We start from the raw sequence: 24839 nt of genomic DNA on the forward strand, positions 1-24839 counted from the left end.
ATCTCATGCCCCTAGGCAAGACAGCTGATAGCCTTGTACATTCTTGTTCTAGGTACTATTCTTATACCTAGAGAAGACACACTTGCACAGACCACTGGAATTCAGCAGAATCAGGTCACGCAGAGGTTAGAAGACAGATTTGGCAATGACACAACCTACCACTTGCTGCTACCATGGCTGTTAACACATCCTTCACAACACCCATTTTATTTTAATTGCCAAGATGATTTACTTTATTTCTCATTTACTAATGCAAACTTACCTCTATGCTTTAAATGTTTTCAGAAAGTCTAATGTCAATGCATTTTTAATGAGCTCAATATGGCTAGTGATTAGTGCACTGGATGCACATACGTGTACACACACATGCCCGCAACAACAACAGCTGAATGTTAAAAATTCTAAAACCAGTTTCATGAATTTGACCTGGAGGCTCCTGAGGAATCCAAACAACTTCAGAAAGAGACAATGGCAACTGCATACATGATGTCAGAGAAGACTTTGGAGCTGAGTAAGAGACCCTTCACTTGGAATAATTAGAAGTCTGCAGCAAAGACTTTTACAAGGATGTCTGCAAGTGAATTGGGCTCCTAAGAACAAAACTTGGTCCAATGCAACAGAATTTAGAATCGGTCTGTTTGGTGCAAGGAATATTTATCACAGCAGAAAGATGGGAGGTTATGCCTTGGAGTGCACTGGTATTATAAAAGATACCTTCATGAATGTGAAGTTCTGAGCAAAAATGCAGTTTAGAGGTCAAGAAACCTTTAGCATCCTTAAATGGAAGTGCAATCAAGAAGGAGCTGGAAGACATGGTTATGACTGATCATGGCATCAGCAAGACACTACAATCCTGTTCCTAGTTCTTGCTCTAACTCCAAAAGATGGCTGAAATGGGATGAGGTTCAGAAAAAGGTTATGCAGGGCTAAGAAAATGTATTTCACCAGAGGTTTAGGAGGATCAGTTTATCTGGTTTAACCAAGAAGCAGCAAAGAAACTATTGTGCCACAGCCTACAAACACCTACGTGGAGAAGCATCTCAGAAAAGCTATCAGAAAATCTAAGAATTTGTTAGAAGCTGAAATTAGTCAAATGGAAATTTATAAGTAAATGTGTTCACATAACTATCAAGGAAAATAATCTTTGCAGTAACTACCTTGTGTGCACAGTAAATTCTGTAGTCATTAAAGCCTTTTCAGCAAGATAGGATAACATCTGGAAAGTAATGGTAGTGTACAAATAAAAACTGTGGGTTTGATGCACAGGCTTAAGAGCAAGTTTCTTTGGGCGGTGCTGTGCTGTGCAGAGGGGTAAAACAGCATCATCACCTTTCTTCTGGAAATTAGGATATTAAAAATATTTTTTGTCCCTGAAACAAGCACATTGAACAATCTATGCTATTTTAAGCACAGAGAATAATTTTTAAACCACCAGAAGTTTGCAAACTGAAAGACCTTCTAAAGTACTGCACAATATTCCTTGCAGCAAAATAATAGTGGTCAGGGAGACTGAGGCCTAGAGACCAATTGTATTATATCCTGAATAACACCATGCTTTTGAACATGGTAACATACTGCTCAATATTAATTATATAGAAGAATCTATTAACAGTCAAACTCCTACATATTAAGGGTTCCTTCCCCCTTTCATGTTAGTAGAGACACGGCTTGTTATCCACAAGCAATTAAAATCACTACACAGTATATCTAAACATTGCAGTTAAACATTACAAAGAGAAACTAAGTACTTCACCACTCTACTGCTTACTGCTTACAGTGAGTGTATATCAACTTCTTTAGATGAATCTAAGGTTCTGTCTCAGGAGAGAGAGCAACTAGTGAAACAGGAAAAAGCGCAACTCTCTCAAAAACATAATGAAGCCTCAGCACAGCACTACCACCAGTCGTAAGGCATGGGCACACTACAGGATCTGGGAGATGCCATGTGCTGTTAGCTGTTGTGGTAATTCACCTCTGGAATAGTGTTATCCACGGTGCTGTACAGCAATACAATGAACAAAACCAAAAAGCAAATGGGAAAAATGTAAATAGCAAAAGGAATCAAACCATACCAATGGCAGTAGTGAACAATGCAATTGAACATGACAACTAAAAGGTGGAAATACAAAAAGGATCTTAGGCTGCATGTGCTATACGCTGTATTTCTCCATTTTGGATAAGCTTTGTAACAGTGAAACCAGATAAATATATACACAGAGAAAATACTGAAGTAGTATCACTTATCTCAAGCTTATAATTTTATTACTGAGACAACACTCCTACTACACATAAATCTAGTGAGTATGGTGACCTATCTGTCTGTACACAATTTCAGGGGCACAAATACAAATTTCTTATGCACAGATATCACCTTATATTTTCTTAATACCACTGTACATCTATATGACACTTGTAGTATTAAGCAGCATTGACCTTAAAAAAAATTGAACATACAAAAATAGCCCCAAGATTATTATTATTATAGTTATTGGTAATCCTGTTAGCATCTGAATATGAAAACAAATTTTGAATAAAGCAAGCATATAAATTGCTACTATACAAGCATAGGAAAACAGAGCAAAAAATCCACAAATCAATCTTGTAACATGTATGATTTCAGGGACAGCAACAATGGAAAGTAACCAGTACTTATTCTTGACATCAGACTCTAAGCTTCCTCTTAGAAGAGGTTTTCTTTTATCGTGTATGTGCACAGGAGGCAAAGGGTTTTATTCCCCAATGTAACATCAAGCCACTGCCACAAGCAAACACACACATCTATCACAGTGGCATCAACTCCGGCAAATTAAATTCTGTATTAGTCAAATTTGCTGAGATCTGAAGCTCTGCGAATTCAAAATTAGGTTTCCCAATATAAAAATTTCAATAGTATAAATCACAGTATCACTACAATATGCCACCAGACTGGAATACTGGAAAGCCTATGAAAATTTCCAGAAGAAAGCAAGCTTCTTGAGTTGACTTCAGAAGGTATTGAACATTTGCCTCCGTAAAGACTGATTTCAGTTGCTTACGCTCATGATGTCTCAAGGCCCGGCCAAACACACCTACCTACCACTTCCAAGAGTCTTCTAATCCTACCTGGCTAAACGCTGAGCCTTGAAGTTCTGCATATTACCCATGAAGAAAAGAGGCAGTTCCTTCCTATCACTGACAATCTAATTATTGAGGTTTAATAGCTAATACCTGTTATCAGAAGATTTCACACGTGCATGTGGTAGACTATAAATGCTTATGAGCACATTTGTGGAAGTTGTAAGTTGCTATGTATAGCAATAACCAATTGATAACTTTACGGATGCTCTAGGACTCTATTAAGATTTATTAATCAATTAATTACTGTGACTTTTAAAAGATGTTTTAAATTGAGCTTTTAAGTATCAAGGGTAGCCCTTGAACTACACATTTATACAGCATCACAATTGGATCTGTGTCTTATCATCTGACAAGCAATAAATAATGTCAGTACTATAACAAACAATAACACCTTCCACTCATCTCAAGGTTGAGAGACTAAATTAGGACTAATGAGTATTATGCAGTCATTTATCTATGTATTTTGCCATTCACTGTCTGCTTATAACCCCTTCAGTTTTTCAGAGCTTGTCGGCAGCTGCTCAAAGATCTACATGTCCCTGAGCTTTACCAGATCGGTGGTGTCATTCCCCAAAATCTTTCATTACTCACACAGGTTTGTCTACCTACACACACAGCTGCTGGGTTATTATGGATTCAGAATACAAAGGAAACAAAACAAACCACCAAAACTTCAATTCATGGAGACAATTGTGTACATTAGCACAAAGATACCGATCTTCTGCAACTAATATGTATACTTTGTTTCTTTCTTTTACTGAATGACATGATGCATGTGCCTGTTTGTTTGTACAGAACATTTGCCTGGAGAGAGAAACCACAATGTTTGTGACAGCTCCAAGAATGGCAAACGCACTTTATCCAGTGACTCACTGATGGAGTGTGGAGCAGCACACAAGTGCCACTGGACAGCAGAGACCAGCTCACCCTACTGCCTCTCTGAAGCACAAATATTCAACACCAGCTCCAATGAAAAGCAGGGGGCTCTCACAACCTGGATGGGTGGGGGTCCAAGTCTGTCCTCTGAGGAACTGCAAGGCACGGATTCAAACCCCCAACACTTTGATTACTGAACTCTTGAACTAGTTTCTTCTCCTTTAAGGTCATGGATGCAAAAGGAGGATACACGTGAATACAGGACATAAACTGATCTAACAGAGCTGGAAAGAGGATGTAGCAGACAAGGAGAATGATCAAAGTTTTGGAACGCTTTTGATATATGGAGATAGTAAACAGACTTCTCAGCCTGAAAAAGAGGCTGACAGAAGAGATGACAGATTTATAAAATCATTGAAAGCATGAAGAAGATCAGGAAGCCAAAGCAAATCTGTGTTGCCTCAATGAAAGAAGGAACATGCAATAAAGCAACCAAGCAGTGGATGTAAAATGAGCAAATGAAGTGCTTTTTCTTACAATACAGAAGTGCAAAACCTATTGTTACAGGATGTTCTGGAGCAGACACACAAATAGGATCAAAAAGGGATTAAACAAATTCACAGATGACAGGCCCATAAGGGGCATTAAAAGCAACCTAATGCAACCTCTGGCTCCAAAACCTCTGAACCACTCTGCTGACAGAAGCAGGGATGATGTATGAGGGCTAGGATCATCCTACTGCCATGTTTCTACATGCTTTTCCCTATGCACTCACCAGATGCCCTGCTGAAGCCAGACAAACCCTTCATTTGATCAAGCATGGCTGCTGTTACATTTTGATACAGCAGAAACATGATTGTATTCATGTTCTTTTTATAACCCAGGTTGTCTGGTCTTGTTTTATCTGCCAGTATGAGAGGAGCATGTATGTGGAACTGTAGTATCTTCACAGAAAATCAGTTGCTCAGTTTATCAACTGCTGAGATTAGCTTCAGTGGTGAGTCACCTGTATAAGTCAAATAGATAATGTATACTCTTTCACCATAACCATTGTGGTTTCATTAACCTTCCTACAACACTTACTAAAGCTCTAGTCATGTTCTCAATAACAAAAACACAGGCAAAATTGGAAAGCTGCTTTTAATCTCCTGTATTTTTTGTTGATAAAATCAACATCAAAGTTGCTGTCTTCTCAAATAACTCTGTGCTTCTTGCAGTCTCCTGACACTTAAGGGCACATTCTGCCGTTAAATTAATGCCAGCAACTCTGACTGTAGCCCCCTTTTATAACTTCATGCTGTGCCATGTTATCTATCACTTTCTATACAAAAATAAATTGATCATATACTTTTGCAGACATACAGTCCTATTTTTTATGGCTCCCTGCCCATTTACCTCCCAATATGAACAAAAAATAAAAACAAGAACTTTGTCAGCATGCCCAAAGAACTACTGACTTCATCTTCCTAGCCCAGCAAACCTAGCAGACTCAAAGCTGCCATCTCATGTATAAGAAAGAAAGCTCTGCTCAGAGCCCCAGTCTTGCATGACAACGGCAATTCAGCTAATGTGACTCCACAAACTATGACTGCAGCAGCAAAGGGTGAAAACAGCTTCCAGAGAGGTAGATTCCAGGCTGTTTGAAAGTTTACATGATGAAGGCAATTTGCAAGGCTTAGCCTCATGACTCAAGGCACCTAGAAGGTTCCTGCTCATGGAGAAGGAGGGAAACAGAAGCAGTGGTGAACAGGAAAGCCAAGACTGCAGCCCAACCTTTCTGAGACTGCACAGCAAAGTCAAGGAGCAGCCACTGGGCATGGATCAAGCTCTGGGTGTTTTTTCTTGGCCTGCCTCCTCCTGCAAGCTGCAGCTTGCACCTGATGGCAGAAGGGCCTCCTGTCAGTCAGGTAAAGGTCCTGCCCTCGGACTCCACTGCTATCTCTGCAGAGACCCAAATGTCACTTCCCAAGACAACATGTCTGCAGCTAGCCCAGCAACCTCATGCACTTATTTCAGCATTCAGGTCCATCAGATTCCCCTGTGATACAAAGGGCAAATACAATTCTACAAATATTCACGTGGTTCATCCAGAAACTGACCCTTACATCAGAGGAAGGTCTTGTAAGAGAACTTCTTTTTCTGCTAAACCCAGACTGGTTGTCACTTGAAGGAAAAGCAACAATTAGCTTATAGCCTGCTGAAGGAAAAAGCGAACTGATTTCCTGGGAGAAAAAAACCCAACAAAACAAAAACAAAACTGAAAACCAAGCACTGAAAGTCTCTTTATCTTCACCTGTCTTCAGAATTAAGCCATATCTTGTCCTACCCAGGAAAAGAAGGCACAAAAAACAATGATCAGAATCATTGTCTCCTTTTATTTTGGTTAAGTCATTTATTTTGAATACCAGACTTGTGGTATTTTTTTTTATAAGAATGTAGGAATCAAGCAAAATCATTAGCAGAGCTGATAAAACCTCTTGTCTCATCCTGTGTTACGTAGGATCCTTTGGGTGATACACCTGAAAAGAATTTTTATCTTCCTCTCACTCTGATAAGGAACTGCCAACAAAACAATTTTGTGCCATCACAACTCATATATATTGCAGTCCATAACTCATCTGAATAAAGATAAAATTAATTTTCACAAGTTTTACATTAAAACCTGGAAAAAAATGTTCCTGGTTTTGTGATGAGGAGTGTTTACATCAACCTTTTGCATTGTAATATAAAAATATGTATCTTCTGTAAGGACAGTGTATTAGATTTTCAACACTTCAGATGATGTTAAACTGAGGTTTAATCTGCAAGAGTCCCCACACAATGTTTTCTGCATGTTTTCTTCTCTGACTCCCAACTACATGGAATACTCCCCTCCCCGTTGTGGTGGACAACATATGATCACATTTGAAGAATCAGGGCCAGGTCTCAGGCATTCAAGGCCAGGAGCTTACAGGTCCACCTTCTATTTAATTTCAATCATGAATTCAGCAGGAGTTTAATGCAGAGCTTCTCCATCCAGCAGGTCCCAGCACTTAAACTCGGGTGACTCTGTGGTGCAGTATCTCATTTGCAGGTAGAAACAGACACCTCTGTGCCAATGGGCAAATGTCAGTGTAACCTCAGAGGTGCACTGGAAACCATGGTCCACTGTATTTCACCCATGGAGGCAGCTTGGCCAATATCCCACAGCTTGGGCTTCTTGTTCTCTCACATGGCTTCTTGGCCAGTGTTGGGCAAGTTGCTTTAGGTCCCTGTGCCTCAACTCTTCTAACTGCAGAGCAGATAACAGGAATGACCTTTGCAAAGCATTTGGAGAACTAAGTTCCTTCATCATCGCCTTCCCCATATCCTTTACATTTAATCTCTTAATTCTGGTGCTCTCAGCTTCAGAGTTATTTGTGGACAGGAAGGAAAGCACATCGAGTTCCTCTGCAGCTAACATCACTTTAAAAACATTTTCTCATCAGCTGGGCATGATTCTTCAAAATTTTATCAGATGTGCCCCCAAATAAATCCAGCCAGCCCTGATTAAATAGGAATTCATTTGGAAGGGCAGAGCTGAGAACTATCATGCTGCCACAACCACTGGAAAAACCCTTTACAGAAATGGCAAAGAAAACCAGGCCTAGGGTCTCTAATTGCTGAGCTGAGATCCTGTCAGACAAGAAAAGAACATTAACAGTACTAAGCTGAAATACTTAACATGCTGCCAATGCTTCCTATCCCGAAGACTGCAGAACTGGATGCTTCACTTACACTTCTAAACTGTTGTATTTTCCATAAAGGTGTCTATTATGTGCAGTTTAGGCAGCTTTCAGAGGGAAGGATGTTGGCTAATAAAGTAACACTCAACACTAACTTCAAGTCACCTCAGTCTGCAACCAGGAACACATTTTATGTTTGGAAAGGTATGTCGGAATCCTGATTCACCTATTTAAGAGAGTGAAATATCTCCTAACTAACCTAGTGTCAAGGTAATAAACAGTGATAGCATGCTTATATTATGGATGGATAAAGTATGCAACAAAACACAATAAAGCAGAACCCCATATAGAATTCATAAAACATTTCTTCCCAACTTGACACATTTATGAACTCTTGCACGTTACTGATACTTGGAGTCAACCACCCAAAACTGCATCATGTCTTCCACTATATTATTAACTTATTATTAATTTGGCTTTGCTATAAAAATAACAGGTGTAAATTAGCATTTTCTTTTTCAAATTGCTTTATGCAATGTTGTCCAACAGACATCACTCTTTCTATGATTTTATTTTGGGGCAATATAATTTATGCCACTTTGGCCCTTCCCCAGTAAAGCACTTATAAAAGGTCTTCATCTTCAAGCATATGAGTAGTCTTGGTGAAGTCAACAAGAAGTCAGTTATTCCTCTCCTTAAAACTAACCATGTGCTTAAGGACCTTGGTAGGTCCAGCTGTTTATGAAGAGAAGGATTTATGAGTTTATCTCTTAACTGCTTAACTTTGCAGGGGACATGAGTAACACGAGAAGAGTCAGAATCAGCCGATATTTAGAGCCTGCTGTCTGCATGTCTCAGCAGAGGTGAAAAAGATGGAAATCAATCTGTCAAAAATCACTGGATTTCACTACAGGATACTGGTTCTGGGGCACATGAGGGCATGTTTCAACTTATGTTCTGGCTAAGACAACCCACCATAAATTTATGACAGTTCAGAGGTAGTGCTTTCTACAACATGAGCTTGTTCAGTAAGATATAGAAGAGCAAGTTTCTTTGCCAGCCTGAAACAAATACAGGGACAGACATGCTTAAAATGTGGAAATGACAGAAGACAGACAAAAGCAGCTTCATTTCAGGGAAAAAACCAAAAAAACAGAAAAACCCCACAATATCTAGAACAAACCTGTGTTGTGGTAAGTAGACATAAAACCACTGGCTTCACCAAAGAAAATCCCAGAGAAGTAAATGGCTGTTTTGTTACCAGCAGGAATCATACTTGTGCAAGCTTACAAACCAAAACCATGATGTAAGTGCAGCCTGTGTCAGCACCAGTGCCAGCTGAACACGTTAGTGCAGTAACAGCAGCAGGAAGGAGCCTGACCATTAATGCAGAGCCAGCGAACAGCGTACAGACCTGGGTCTGTACTTCAACAGGCAGATGTGCTGAAGATTGTGCTACTGCACTTTCACTCAATCCTTCCCTGGCACCATTAAGCTAAACTAGCAAAACCTGTCCTTACCATTTGGCTCGACATAGCACACTGATTTAGAAAAATTAGACAGATAAAAATGTGTTCATGTAGTGCTGGGTTGCTTTTTTGCCACAGTGTTTTGGAGATGCACTAAATATCCTTATAAAGTTCCTGTATAGTTCCTTTTCATCCTCTAGAAAGCTAATGGCAGAGTTAGGGCTTGCAGCCCTTAATCCCCGTCAGGTTTGAGACCACGCAGACTGGCCTTGGCAACAATGGCACTTCTTGTCATGTTGTTGCCATGTTGTTGTCCTCCCACACAGTACAGGCTCCCCACAGATTTCAGGCCAGCTGGCTGAACTGATACAGTGATAGCTCTCCTTAACTACCATTACTCTGAGATAAAAACTCAGGCCGTAACAGTGATGTCCTCTGTCTGTTTCCTGCCATCTTTTTCCTAATAATTTCCTAACTATACACATCAACCCAACAACAGTGCCAACCTAGAGAACCCAGTTCCACAGCTTGTAACTTGACTACTACTCTAGCATAAGGTTTTCATAGCAGAAAATTGGGCACAATTCACATGAACACTAATATAACTCAGGATTGCAAGCTGTATATTAGATGTGAAGCTTCATTCCTTAGCCTTGCTGTAAATTTGAACCTCACTGAGGCATGCATGACTCCAGCAGGTAGACCTTACACTCTATGACTAAGCTGAGTCACTCCTTATGAGTAACAATCAGCAGTCTCTGAAACTGTCAGAAATACATAACAAATTCCAATTGAACTGCCAACAAAAAATAAAAGCTTTGAGAAAAAGGTGAGAAATACATGCACTGTAAAAAAAGCAGAACACACCACAAAAGTAAGAAGAGAATCCATGGCAGATTGAACATAAAATCAGATTAATGGATTATTTTTCTGCAATATCTATTACACCCTAATGTGACAGATCTTCCAGATGTGCTGAGAAAAGACGACACAATACTATACATCCAAAGCACTGTATGTGTGATTAAAGAAAATCCTTTGAGAAAAACATGCATAGTAATTACATTTTTAAGCATCCAAAATTCAATAAAGTAATTACATTTAAACATTCAAAAATAGCAATATTTGGCCTTCTTTCAAGAATTTCTGTAAACACATCTACTGTAAAACTGCACATACAATTTAAATGCTGGCTGGACTCAAGCTTAACTGCTGAAAACCAAGTCTCATTTATACAGCACAGTGCAGGTGACAGGATTACTAGGGGGTTTTGTTTACTTTCCAGTTCTTCACCCACAGAAGGTGTTTTTTGGGGGTGTTTTTGTTTCTTGGGGTTTGGTTGGTTAGTTGGTTTTATTCTTGACATAGGGTGCAGCACTGAGCAACCACTTACCTTTACAAACTTTTACACAACAGTGATTTATAAAACCAAGCTCTGCTCCCAAATTTAGCAGGTAAAACAAACTAAACATTCAGGGTCAGAGAGTAAGCTGAAGGCAACCACCTCAGTGAAATGAATGGATTTTTGTCATCTTAAACCAGCTGCGGATCTGGCACTCAAGCTTCAAGTCAGAAAAGTTCAGGCAATTTCACTCCTTACTTTATCATCTTAAATAAACCATTCATTTGCTGAATTCTAACCTTCCATACTTCCATAAGGGTCCTGCAACTTAAAAAAAAAAAAAAAGGAACAGAAGCAATGATGCATAGCAAGCCCCAGGCTTTCACAGGGAAAAGCTTTAATTTTCCTTTGTCCTTTGTGGAGAGAAACCCCATGTGGAAACGCTCTGCTTCCAGTGTGGATCATTGAGCAGCCCTGCAGCAGGGCAGCAGGGTGCCTGAGGTCAAACTCTGCACCTCTGCATCTCAGCCAAGATGGGAACAGAAGAGGCCAGGCTGAACTCATTCACACCCACTCCTGCCGACAGAACACAAAGCAATCTCCATTTTTATCCTGTTTCATGTATCCTTTTAATTCAGTACAGAACTCTCTGCAGAGTAACACATCAGAGCACACTAGGATGGATAGATCAGAAGAGTGTTTATAATCTCTACCTTCTGAAAAGGTAGCAGATTTTCCTTGAAATAGGTCTGAAGGGGAGAAACAGATATCAACCTGAAAGCACAAGTACTGTTCTGTTTATCATTTACCATGCTTTCCATTTATGTATGCCTTTACTTTCCCTCTTAAAAGGCCATCAATGCAAAGCCAGCTAGAATCCAGAGCTCACAATCTAAAGTTCTATTTCCTTTCTAAGACAGTATGTCCAAAACACAGGTATAGTGTTCCTCTCCATTCTCACCACACTGAGGGCAGTTATTGCATTATTATACCCACACCTTTCCTTAAGTACCTCACTGAAAGAATATCCAAAGCAACTGTGCAGATCTCTGTACTCCAAGGCAACTGAAAGTGCTCAGGCTCTCTGCTGACCTGATTGGTAGTTTTGCCTCCAGAAGGCTTAACTGTCATTATGTATGTGATACAGCCTACCATAATTAATTCCCTCAGGGAATAACATCCAGAGGAAGCATGGTTCAAATACACAGCACGCACCTGAGATCTGACATTGTGAAACAGACTCCCAACACCAGGATGCATCCATGGAAGAGCTGATATTTTTATTTCCCTTGACTGTAGACACATAGCATAAACTAAACTCTGTCACAAAGAACCTGGCTTAAAAACTGTTGAAACATGCAGCTAAAAATCAGTGCTCTTTGCTCTTGAACAGATTTCATTTAATTCATTAGAAATCCAGAAGGTGTTTAAAATTACCAAGTGCCATTTAATATATGATGAAGTAATAGCTTCCTTCAGCCTTAGTGGAAAAGATTCTGAGCTGTAATCCTTTTTCAAATAATTACCCTGTTCATCAGGCTTCAGCACAAGATGACTCCAAGCAGAAGAGAAAGGGAGAAACTGGCTATGAAAACCTCAGTATATACACATACCAATCTGAATGGCAATGAGAGCACTTTGCAGGTGTTTGTCAGGTCACAGCCCCAAATTAGGCTCAAACTAGAACTGCTGCAAAGGAAGGGCAAGAGCATGTGAAAGTACCAAGTTCATCTCTGAAGACGAGAATATATGAAGGTTGGGTAGGGATGCTGACTGGATGAGGCAACTTCTGAAAGCTACAGCAGTGAATTAATGCTTTCACACAGAACCTGTGGGTTTGACTCAGCCATGAGTTGCTCTGTGTGGCTACCCAGCAACATGAATCTGTAGAAAAGGGGAAGTTAGTGGCAGATGTAATGAGCTGGGACAGCTTACTGCTACCCTGTCTCAGGAGGCATGTACAAGTATCTCACTTGAGCAAGCCCAGGACAGTGCAACTATATCCTTGCTCAGGATAACTGGAGTGTTTCCTACCCAGGGGTCAAGGTAATCCTGCATCAGCTTCTTGCACCAATGACTCTCTCCAACAGAAACGGCAACATACAATCCAACATGCTGACTATATAGTACTGTGAATTACATCCTTGAGGTCAATTCCTGTACAGAGTACTCAGGACAACAGTCAATAAGCTTCTTGGGCATCTTTTTCCTGGATGCCTTAGAGACATTAGTTAAAGCAGAGACATGTGAGCTGCAGTGCAGTTTTAGCATGAATGAGACAGTGAACAAATTAATTTGGAGAAACATCAGCTCTGCTGGAAGCTGAGAGATTCCTAATGCATCAGATTTGTGATTACTTATGGCATGACTGATTTCTTCCCCTGTGTGTTTTTCTTCCATTTTGTTCCTTATTCATAATGAGGTTCTACAGTAGCTACATTTGGAAGATTTGACACAGATACAGGCCTTTCCATTAAATTTTGTCCAATGCCTTTCTCCTCCCATGCTATGCCAAGATTGCAGCTCTGTCAAGTCTCTTCAGGTACAAAATTATTTTTCATATTGTACCTGCCATTCAGTCAGCCTCAATGCAAAATTTTTCATGTGATTCCAGCTACTCAAACGTTCAATTTCTGAAAACTAAATAATAATATAATGTACTTGATTCACTCAAATCTGCTGAAGTCTGCTTCAGTAAACCCTGCAGATTGATGTACCTCAGATTTCCATCTCTTCTGAGCAGTTTGCTGTTTCCAATGGATACAAATTCTGGTATTTATATTCAGGATTACAACCAATGGACAACTGAAGCCTCAAGAACAGAAATACCACTGTTGCAAAGCCATGGCATCACAACCACCAAAGCACGTAAATGCCCAAGTCCATAAAAACTACTATCTAGATGCCAAGTTGTAGAACACAACATCTGCTTGGTTTGCTCTGTATTACAGTTCTATAGGAGTTAACCCAGCAAAGACCACCCTGGGAAATGGATTAAACCACTGAAACATTTCACTACCATGTAAGCGGTGCATTCTCTCTTGTTAAACCAGCAACCCTTACTGACAGGGTAGCCTGATGTGGCTTGGTACAGCTCTGCACCACTACAAACTGCTCCATCCAAACTTAAGACACTGTGTTTCACACTGTGCAGCGTCTGCATCAGCACACAGAGCCTCTGTGTGGGTATATCAGGCTCCCCCGCCTTAACTACGCAACAGTGAGACTCCGTGTGTAACTGAGGAAAAAGCCTGGGCACTGGACTCATCCCTTCCTCTCCTCTCCCATGGGCTGTGCCTCAGGACACATCCACTTGTCAAATTTTAATTTTGCTGCCATAAATAAAAGTTAAACTGCAACTTACCTTGTCAAATGAGTCATTCCATGGTTTATTATTGCTACTCAGAAAGCAAGCCTAAATTACAAGAGTGGAAAAAATACTGTAACTGCTCTAAATTGTGTCTCTGCTTGGGTCCTCAGACAATTTTTCCTAAGTCTGAGAGGACTGACCAGTCCCCAAAGCACCTATGACTACATTTTTATGAGCATGGTGGACTGGCAGAAAGGAGGAAGAAGGGACAACCCTAAAAGCAGTGATTACAGTAGCATCTTAGGCCCCTATATCCATGGAGCAAAGCTACACCAGCTGCTGTATTGCTGCTATCTGTTTTGAACACCCCTACCATTCTGCAGGGAACTGTGATCTACAGCTTTGGAAATTTTGTTCTAGAAAAATCCAAAGGATGAACTTGTCCAATACAAAAGCATTAGTTTGTGGACCACAGATCATGAGCACAGTTATGCAGGACACATCATGCAGAAACTGTTGTACTCTTACAGCTTCTACATAACACAAAGTCGTTAAATGCTCCTGGAAAAACAACACAGCAGAATGAAGCCTGAAACCTACTGCCTACATTAACTCATCCTATAACTAATTTATTAAAACAGAGAGAAAGGCAAAAGCTAAGTTCTTCATTAATAATCCTAACCAGAACTGTGCAGCAAAGATAGAAACCCCAGCCAGTTCTACTAATTTTAGAATGTTCTATTATGGGACTTAGTGCTGCAGCAGATTTAGGGGAAGTAAAAAAAAATAAAAAAAATCTTTCCAATTGTCAAATGAAAGTGGTGGATTCATTTAAATATGGCCAGCTTTCCTTAACACTTTGAACTAAAGTGCTTTTATTTGGGGCTTTTAAGATTACCTTTGTCTTCTTAAGAGTCAAACATTTTAATACCTGTCCCATCCCTTGTAAGGATCATTAATTTATTTTAAATGAAATGTAAACCCCAAGTTTTAATGAACTGAAGATATTAAGGAGCCTAAGTCACATTTCTTACATAGGTGTTAGGTCATACGATCTGGTAAAACTTCAGCTCTGTTCTCCACATTCTGCCTCTCCAACCATCTTGTCAACTTCAACTGGCAGATTGTTCTTCCTAACTTCACAGCCTAATCTGATACATACTATTGTTAGTGCCTGTTAAACAGCTGTTCTACTCTCCCCAATCACAGTTTCATTTCACCAGTGTGGAGTGTAATTACAAAACGTTTGATGCATCACAGGGCTGCTGGGAAATTCAAAGAAAGTATCACTGCAAGGAGTCTGATTTACTACAGTTATGAACCATCTAGGAAATGTGCTTTTGCAAAAGAACAGCTTTTTACTTCCTGTCTGCTGGTGGAAAAGCAGACTCTTACTATGCAGAAGAGGTGAATTACTCAACCCCCTGAATTACAGGAACAGCCCCATAAAACTACATAAAAGCTTCAGATGGATTTTCTACCTTCCCTCAACTCCAAAGAACAGATTTTTGGATTTCTCTTACTCTTTTCCCTTTTATTTTCCACACTTCCATTTCCTTGCCCGGTGCTTCAAATACTCTGCCTCCAAATGGCTAGAGAAATAGTAGAAGCAGGAAGCTGAGCTGCTGCTTGAAAGAGGAAACACAGTGCAGTAACACATTTAGGTTGACTGGAGACTCATAATGTGAATTTGTGTCTCACAAGCCATTTGAACAGAAAGCCACGCAACTTTAGAAAGACAATTATTCACAGACAAGAGAAGAGAGGGTCAGAGATCATTAAAAAAAAAAACCAACAAAACAGTACTTTTTTAGTTTATGAAGCCAGGATAAGGAAACTCACACAGACTGTCCAAATGCAGTCATAGCTTTGGGGCCATTACTCTGCATTCAGCTTGCTTCAGCAAATGCCATTTTTCCTTTAAAAACGTCTTCCTGCTCCTCATAAAACACCAGTCTGGCAAAAGAAAATCTCTCCATTGAAGTTTTATGAGACCTTTTTATTAATAGAATAATTCCTTCTGCTGTTATTTAACCAGAATGTCATTTTGAGGTTAGAATTTCTGTGAAAACCTGTGAAACCAGGTGCAATTCCCTGGTTTCCAAGGGAAGTGGATTCCTACGGGCCATGCTGAGACCCCAGCTTTTTACCACACCTCCCACACACGCAGGTTTTGTTAAGCTGTGCTGATTATGACTTGCAGCATCCCTCATTACCTTCCTTATTCATTCTGCTATCACCCATTACCCATGTAAATGAGCACGTAAGACACAGAAACAAGGAGCATACATTTATATACTCATCACTTAAATGCCACAAACTGTCCCTTCCCAGGCTGGTATGCAACTTCCTACAGCTTTGCATCCTCTGCACCTGTCCCCCACTGCAATCTGTCTGCTCCCCTCAGCCATCCCTTCTCCCAGCGCCACCACCCTCGTGGCAGTGCTGCTGCCCTGTCCCCGTGGGCAGCGACACTGCACATGTGCTTGCTGTCTCACTGGCAGTGCCAACCCCAGCACCACATGGCTCAGCTCTGCCTGCCCCCTCCAGCCCTGACTCAGCAGGCTGCTTTTAGAAAACTTGCAGAAACTTATCTTCAGGACTTCTAGCACACTGTCAAAACTTCTTTTAAATCAGCTTCAAAAGTCCTCAAGGTATAAAAAGCCCTAGTGCATAATCCCCATTTCTGTAGGAAAACAAGTTAAAAAAGCAGGAATATAATTAGAACATTACCATTTCAAGCCAAAAGGAGCAAGTCCCTCCACAGCTTTAACGAAAAAGAAAAAATAAAAAACAACACACCAAAAGCAAACAAATGAAAATTTCGAACTAGCTTTGAAAATACAGTAGTAGCTATTAAAATAGCACTGCACACAAAACTGATAAATAAGCATATTTCAGGGGCTGGCTCAGAGACTGATGTCCTGCTCACTGGAAATACTCCTTCATTAGCTAGAAACTTTGTTTTGTTACTATAGTTACTGTCACTACAAGTGGCCCTGACTAAGGCATGAAGTATTTGTTACATAAAACCTCAATGCAACTGCAGCCTTAAACTTCAGAAAGTACCAGCTCCATGCTCAGTCCTGCTTGCAAATTCTATTCCAAGCCCAAACTCAAATTCTTTCATGCTAAATAGGGCATACTCTTGAGCAACAGTTTAATAGCACTATTTAAATGCTGCAAACATATTCTACATTGTTCACAATACACACTACAACAGTGAAGGAATTTAGATGGACTGTGCACTGAGCAAGGGGAGCACTGACTTCCTCCCTAGAGAATTATGCTCTTAGCAGTGGATGTGAGGTACAAGAGAAACCAGCAATCAACCTTAATAAAATTTGCTGACAGGCCATTGAATCTGATGGAAAAAAATGCTTGTAGCCAGTAAGAGCACCATGTAGAAAACATGTATCCTGCAGCACTGCAATTGTTTTGTTTCATCATATTTTTATCAGTTTAGTTTGATGAAATTTAACATCAGTAAGAAAAAATAAATATACTCTCTTCCTTGGCCTTTAATATATTCTGCTTTCACATAATTTTTTCTTGTTCTTCTAGGGGATATTTTCAGCCAGACAAACTGCTATTATGGATAATCTTGGAAAAGCAGCTTATGAGATCCCCAGTGAAAACAGGGAGATGACAGAACCTCACTTTTTAAGGTAGTCATCTGATGCTGATACTCCAGTACAATGCGCCAGTCTGCTTCAGGCCATCTGCACCATTCTCAGCTATGTTTTTTTCCCCCTACTTGGGTAAAGAGTGTGGCTTTCCTTCTCTTCACCTTGAAATCCAGACAGTAAGCTTTTTTTTAAAAGGCCAACAGCCCACACGGAACCTGCTCACAAATGATGATAAGCAATTAATAAGTGCCAGGGTCGGAAAATACATCCGCTTCTACACTTGCTTTCCGGCAGTAAGCATTGCTCAAGGTTTAGGTCAAGCCACTGACCAGGGATATTTCTACTACAACATTATTTAGTTGACTTCTGAAATGGCAGATGTAGCCATTTATGCCACATATTTTAAGCTTTTAGCAATTTGAACGTTACAGAAGCCTGGAAGGGTCTCTTCTCTTTCCCTTCCTCTTTTGGTGCTGACACCCTGTACTATTCTTAGTGTGTAGAAATCAGTGGTGTTAATTTCAGAGTTCACACATCAGAGGAAGCATTTAGAATTTATTCATTTATTTGTGAGAACCTCTATAGGGCTTTGTCCTAAATGACATTTTTTTTCAGCTGTGACATTATTTGCAACCCATGTTACAGCTTATTACAGCCTGGTAAGTGCTTAAGAGCAAATCTGCCCTACCCGGAGGCATAAGAAACATGATTTCCTTAAGGTGCTGTTTAGATACAGAATTGCTTCATCAGTTCTTCCCTCCAATAATAATGCATGCAGTGACACCTGAAACTATGATTCCTGCCTCTTGCAAGCCTGGCAACTAATTCCAGACTAATGTCCTAGTCTATGTAGGCAAATAACAAGTACCTGCTGGAATACGTAATTTGCGAGTGCTGCTTCTACCTTTTTATGGCACTGCAACTTTTTATATTGTACTGTTGCTTAGACTGTGTTAGAGAAAAAAAATAAATTGTTCCTCAGTTACAATATTGCTTATGCCCAGAATTCCCAGATTCAGGGTTCATGTTGCTATGTTGTACAAAATGAGACACTGGCTCTGCCATGTGGAGAGGCCAATTAGATGAGATCAGATATAGACACTGTCATATCTAAAATACAGCTTTTGCATCAGAAGTTTGCAGGAGATCTAGGTGGAGAAATGAGTAAAGTCTAAGTAATCAACATGAACATCTGATGAAAAAAGCATTGCAAGGATTAGACATGTTTTGAGCCAGGAAGGCATCCAAAGAAGTTATGCTTTTAAGATTAGATTGACCTCTAGAACACCAAAAAATCTGTATTAGAATTCTCAACATGCTTTCCAGTGTTGCTATCACATCTATTGAGCTGAATAAAATCTCCCCACAGCAGCTTATTTAGATATTGTCCTTCACAAAATCATCATATGGCTTAATAATAAACTTACATTGCAGAAGTTCAACATGTTCGTTTCTATATCCCCCAAAACTCAACTGAAAGAGTCTTGAGTCAAGCTTCCTTTGCTGTCTTCCTATGTATCAGTCCATCCTTTTAAAACTGAAGCTTTCACTCAGATACATTTTGCTTCTGCAAAGTTGTTTTTTGCTTTTAATTGCAAGAAATGCAATGAGGCTTTGCTCAAAAGCAGTCTCATGCATGTGAGATAAAATATCTAAAACTGTCTAGGGCTGTACAGAGAAGGGAAATAACACCAAAGACAACAGGCTTTCATGCCCTGCATAACACAGATAGTGCACATGACAAACACTTGGATACCACTATCCTGCATTATCTCCCTTCCACTTCCCCACAGACGTTTTGCACAGGATTATGCCCCTGGTTTGCAAACCTTGACATTTGTAGGTGGCCAGTGAAGCAACAGGCAATTGCTGGTGGCCACTGAAAAGAGGCAACATAATTCCAGAATTGCTGGTAGAGCAGGCTTCAATCCTTATTAGATTTGAAAGTCTTCTGCTGGGAAGGCTCCGAAGAATGCATATAAATGGAATGTTATTTTTATAGTGGAGTTGAACAAAAACCTTTTTCCAGTGGGCATTTCCAAACTGATAATATGCAGCCTCTTGATTAAGATGGAACATAGTTTATACCCCTGGCAACAAAGGAGACTCCAAACATTTCTATCTGCTTTAACAGCAGAGCAATAAACAAGAAGATGTACCACCCAGTTTAGTTTCAGAAGAATGTTTTTCACTGAAAGGTAATTTAGTATACGTATCCTGACTCCTACATGTAACCATATAAGAAAAAGCAGTAATTTACACAAGCACTTTGGATGCAAAAATCCCAAATAAACCCTTCCAAATAATAAACTTCCAATTTACTGCGCACAGCTCTGAACAAACCTTTCTACAGAACAGCACTATAGTGGTGGCTCAAAGCAGAGGAAGTCTCTGTGCTCTCCCTCTGAGGAGCCATTCCTTCTGGAGATGTAAGAAGTACAGAGATTAAAGCAACCCCACCTAGATTAAAAATCCTCCAGGGGTAGTATCTACAGCTGGATGGCAGCAACATGAACTACCCCAAATGAACACTGGCTCCATGCCACCTACCAGTGGCTTCCCAAGGTGCACATCACTGGTAGCTTTGTTTTAACACAGTACATGGGACATCTAAGCCTTGGAGACTGCTCTGTGCAGGCCAGGAAAATCTCTGATCCTTTTGCTCTTGGAGACCTTGTCTGCTCAGTAGTGCTAGTTACCATGGATGCTTTGCCTGCCTCACTGGCAGCTGCTGCAGCTGGATACATTTGGGGTCATTGATGCCCAGCTGAATTGCTGCTGTGTGGTTCAAGGCAGGCTCCTGGGTCCCACAAGGCTCAGGGGTGTGAGCACAAACAGCTGGGCAGTTCACCCACACAGATCCACATCTCTATGGAGACTCTGTTAGCAGCAGCCCAAGGAGCTGGGCTGAAGCCAGCACAGCCACATCTCTGGAGCAGCCCTGGGAGGGTGGGCATAATCCTTTGCAACTTGTGCTCCCTTGCATGCACCAGCTGTTTATTTTTCCTGGTGAGGATGGCCTAGCAGTTGAAATCTATCAATTCTGCATCCTTATCTGGCAGGGAGCATCTCTCCTTGTGGTGTGGCCACAGCTGACGGCACGTGCACCTGGGGTTGGGAGATACTCTCATTCTTCTCCTCAAGTGCCATTTTTGCAATGCCACATTGTGTCGGCTTCTCAAGGCACTTCTGCTGCAATGGTCTTGGGAGGGCAGGATTAGCGTCTACATGCCTGCATGGTATTCTTTTGTTTCATGTTGAGTTGTGTCATTCCTACTTTGCTATATTGCACACTAAAACATTACTGAAAGCCAAGCAAAAGACTTTTTCCCTTTTCTTCTCAACACAGGAAGTGCCTACATTTTGAAGAATCATACAAAATGAATGGTTGATGAAACTCATGAGGTAGAAGGCAAGCTTCCTCCTTCACCCACTAGCACAGCTCCCTTGCCAGCTGGCTATCTCTCCTCCTTAGTACACAAACTGCAGTGGCATGTATACTCTCAGCTGGGTTCAGACCCCCACTCCTCTACATAACCTACCAACAATGGAAAGGCATTGACCTTGTCCTGAGAAAATACAAGGAAATAACCTCAAGCACTCAGATGGTAGATACAAATGGTCAGATTCAAGGAGAGGGAAAAAATAAAAGAAAAAAATATATAAAAAATTGTCCAGGAGTATTTTCACTATGAAATTCAGTTCAACTGTTTACTGGTAGGAACTTTATTTGAGGTGCTAGTTACCAGCCTCCTGCCACTTCTCCAGCTGATAGAGACATATGGAATAGAGGTCACTGCATTTATTTCCAGCCGTTCGCATGTCCAGCCATGGAGCTCAGAAAGACAATTCTGTGTCATACTTACATCATTCTGGGTTGCATTTTCTGCTGGTGTATGTAGGAAAAACTCTGCTAATGACTGTGGAACTTGACTAGACCACTTAACTCTCCATCCTCATGTTTCCCCTTCCTCCTAAAATACAGCCTTATGGAAAACTTGCTGCTGAAGTATGTACATAACAGAAAGCTTCAAGTCAAGGTAAAATTGAGCAAAGGAGAGTAAAATGATTCATACCTGTTTTGTGTTGCAAAAATGTTAGCATATTACAAAATATATCAGGATATTTTAGAAGACAGGTTGGTAAAAGACTTTTAATGTTACAGTATCTCTATCCATAAAAACATTTCCACTTATCATTATTTTTCCTTTGCTAACAGAGACTAAAACATTAAGTAACATGAACACTGACTAATATCAAATAGCATGACTTGGTTCTTCAGACATTAACAACAATGGCAACAGAAGCTGACTTACCATCTAAGAGGCACTTATTACCAGTATTTCTAAGATAGTGACGAGCAAGGACTGTTCCTGTTTTCAGAAGGTAAAAAACACATCTAAGGTTGAAAAATTACCATACTTAACTTTGTTCCCCAATGAGTTCTTCAGAAAATCAGAATCAATTCCTCTCCCTCTTCTTCCAGAAGAAAATAATACAAATCAAAACATTTTGTGCTCTTCTCATTACATAAATAAATACTCCTAGGACCTCAGAGTACAAGTCACTCAAGTCTGAAATTTCCAGCTGGAGAGAAAAAAGCCAACCCTTTTATTGAGTGATCAGAGCATTATATTCTACTCATCTGCAAGACAACATGGCTTGACCGCACTGCAGACTTCTTGGAAAGTCATTTACTGCACTGAAAAACAATTTGCTAAGCCTCTCCATATTTCAGGATCTGTGTTTTCCAGAAATGATTGTAAACTGTAATTCTCAGTGAATTCTAATAAAGGTGGTATTCCTCGTTCTCAGAAATCAATTCCCAAACAAAAAATGAGACTCTTGCTGACCCTTGCATTTGAGGCTTTTGAAAGGTTTCAGAAAATCCAGAAAATATTTTCCCCTGTTTCTCTGGTGATCAGCTTCTGAGAGCCTCAGGAAACAATTTGAGATTATTGGCTCTGTATGTTTGACAGCAGACTTTCCACAGCCTTCACCTTCACTAGATGGAAAGAGATGAGAAACAGACAAGTAGGGCATTTTGTTCCCTTTTATTCCTATATTGAGAGCACCTTGAAGGATTTCATTTCAAGAAGATTCTAACCATGTTTTCCAGCAGAACCAATGTCTGAAGCTGCTAATAAAAAAAGATGGCACTACTGAACCCCACTGGATACACATAGTGAAGAGAAAGTTTTCTTCCCATAGCCGGAAGGGAAAGTTTAGAGCTGGGTTTCCCACACCAAGCCCACCTTTCTCCCTTGGTTCTCTTTTTGATTTCCAGGCAGCAAGCGTCCTTAGGTCCTCTTTCTGATCTCCATGATGCAGGTTGTCTTGTTTTGAGCTGGCAAAACACCAACTGTCCAAGACAGAGTGAAAAGGGAAGAAGCGGGAGAGGGAAAAACCCTCTAAACTAGGTTTATGCTGAAACTAACTACATGTATTTATACAGAAAAGAGAAAATTAAGAGAAAACTACAATATAACACACACACAAGTTATATATATATATATAAAACAAGAAATAACCTCCCACTCCCCAATTAATACAAAATGTATTACTCTAGATTCATAAGCACTCTAAAAGACACCCTGCAAGAAAGAGGAAGTGTAACAACAAAATATTTCTACTTTCTTGAAGTCAAACAAAAGGCCAGTAGCGGCAGCAGCAGGAGCAAGGCCTACTCCAAGACAGGAGCTGCAAGACGTTCTCCTCCTAGTTCATCCATGATGGAACTGACCAAGCCACACCCACACACTGGTTCTTACCCCCTCTGAGATGATGTAATATGTATGGAATACAATATTATTGGCTAAAAGAAGTCAGCTATTAGCTAGCCCAGCCCAGCTCAAGACAGCTGACAATTCCAGGCCTAGTCTGAACTTCAAAACCTAAATTTAGGCCCAACTGACTAAACCCATAACACAGGTCTACCGCTGGAGTTTACAAAACTGCCTGATGGAAGCACTGGAATCCCCAGCACTAAGTCCCTCCTCACCTTGGATAATCTCTGCAAGCACGTACTATGGCCTAACTTCAGTCCACCAAGTTCCTACTGACAGCTTGACTCTGCTGCCCAGATAACACACACTACCCAGATACACACATGCTATTTTTTAATATATTTTGGCATTCAATGTAGACAGTCAGGGCTCCTAAACACCTCCTTCGAATATAAAGCAGAACACTGCAGCTGTTAAAGGCACATAGCAGGGAGAAAAGTATGTGTTGGGGGGACTAACTCATTGACATGGCAGATAAACAGAGAGCAGATACAATGTGAAGTACAGAAACTATGGCTGGAAACTCCAATTAGTCTTACTGTTCCTGCATTTTGGAACTTAAGTGAACCATTGCTACTAAGGTTGGAAACCCGTGTAGCTATTCCTTCTTTTCATACCATACAAAGAAAGTAAGTCTGCAGTAGGTTTCCTCTCTAAGCTCTGTTTAACTCCTTTTATTCATATCCTGAACCTTGTGCAATGAGGGAATGGAATTCTTCACAGGTACCACTGAATCCACCTCTGTAGTTCTAAAATGGATTAATATGTGCACGAACACAAATCCATTGCTGGCACAGACATAAACCAGCCAGGGGGAAGTTTCTTCCCACTGCACTAAGCTGGTGGATAGACAGTTATCATGCTCATCTGCTGAATTTTTGTCTTAGACTGTGACCCTCAGAAAAGTGTGCAAATGTCAGTTTGAACCTGCCAAAATAGGAATCCATTCTTGGATACCGTAACTCAAGAATTCATTTTGTTTCTTCATCATATTGGGGGTGGGAGGGAAGAGCAAAGAAAAGGAAAAAAAAAAGCTAAAAGTGTGGAATTAAATCTTAAGCAGAAAAAACCACTCAGATTTCTATTTTCAAGGTGTTTTTTAGCATTAAGTATCTGTGTTAGCTTTAATAAGAGTCAGGAGACTACTTTATAAAGCTTTCCCTTCATATATTTGGCATACAAATATTCAGTATCATTACTTGTTCCACCGAGTATAGTCCTGATTACTGCAATGTATCAAGAGTTTTTTAGACTAATTTTATAAAAACAACAAGGAATCATAACACACCAACAGAAGCAACCATTTGTGGTTACTACCGCAAAAAAACCAGCTCAACCCTTCTAACTCCACATCCCACTTGCTTAAGTGAATCACAGACATCTAAAATGTTTTATATCCTTGTAGCACAGTACTGCCATACCACTCAAGTACATATTTCCACTTTTTATTACTTTGTATTACTGTCTGGGGTGTCAATAAAGAAATAAGAACATTTTTGGGTCACACTCAACAGCCAGGGTGTGAACACATCACTACAAGAAGTCAGTTTACAAAAGTTCCATCCTTACCAGTTTTGAATATCCTATTTATAAAAGTTGTCTAGCA

The 24839-nt window shown here is 40.2% G+C and overlaps 1 protein-coding gene across 4 annotated transcripts in view; it reads right to left on the minus strand.

The window, feature by feature from the left end:
* Positions 1–24839, minus strand: part of TTC7A (tetratricopeptide repeat domain 7A) — a 176389-nt gene that overhangs the window by 64641 nt on the left and 86909 nt on the right. The gene's annotated exons all lie outside the window — the stretch shown is intronic.

This window comes from Pithys albifrons, chromosome 2, assembly GCF_047495875.1.
Source record: "Pithys albifrons albifrons isolate INPA30051 chromosome 2, PitAlb_v1, whole genome shotgun sequence".
NCBI classification, from domain to species: Eukaryota; Metazoa; Chordata; class Aves; order Passeriformes; family Thamnophilidae; genus Pithys; species Pithys albifrons.